Genomic DNA, 724 nt, shown 5'->3' on the forward strand with positions numbered 1-724 from the left:
GTAGTGGGGAGGTGTGGTGTGGAAAGTCTAAGGCAGAAGAAAAGGGGATCTTTTGATTGGCTGGATTTTTGTAGCTGGGAGGAAAAAAACATGAGGATATTCTCTGTATCGAAGGAGGAAAAAACAAGGATAGACAGAGTACTCCTGTCTGCTGTCTGATTTTAACTGCTGCACTATAAACCTGGAAAATTGTATTAACATTCATTCTTACAAAGTCTTGTAAAGAGACAGGGTTTATTTGCATTGCTGTTTGTAAAACAGCTGGAATTCAATTAATATTTATGAAAAAATTTAATGACCATTTTCTTGCTCAAAGGAATGTCATAAAGTGGTTCAAGTTTTGATTCTGGTTTTTTTTTGTTTTTTTTTTATAGCTGTGGTCAATTATAACCAAAAAAAGGAACACTTTGGAATTTTCACAGCATAAAACAGCAAACAGTTAGTGGGAGACATTGTGGTATTCCCTAAAAGGGAATCTGTAAAAAAAAAAAAACATACATGGAATATTTTCACTTAGCTGTGTCGAGTAAAAATAGGGTGTATGTTTAAAATGGTCTACCATTTCCAGCCCTGGTGTGTGCACTGATTTGAAACCGGTAATGAACTGGCTGAACTATAAAATACACTAATTTAAGGCAAACTGTAATATAATAAATCTCCTAAAAAAGTGCACCCACACACCTGATTGTAGCCCATGTTCGCCTAATCCTCTCCCTGACTGCTG

Source organism: Silurus aristotelis (genome assembly GCF_946808225.1).
Source record: "Silurus aristotelis genome assembly, chromosome: 7".
Taxonomy (NCBI): Eukaryota; Metazoa; Chordata; class Actinopteri; order Siluriformes; family Siluridae; genus Silurus; species Silurus aristotelis.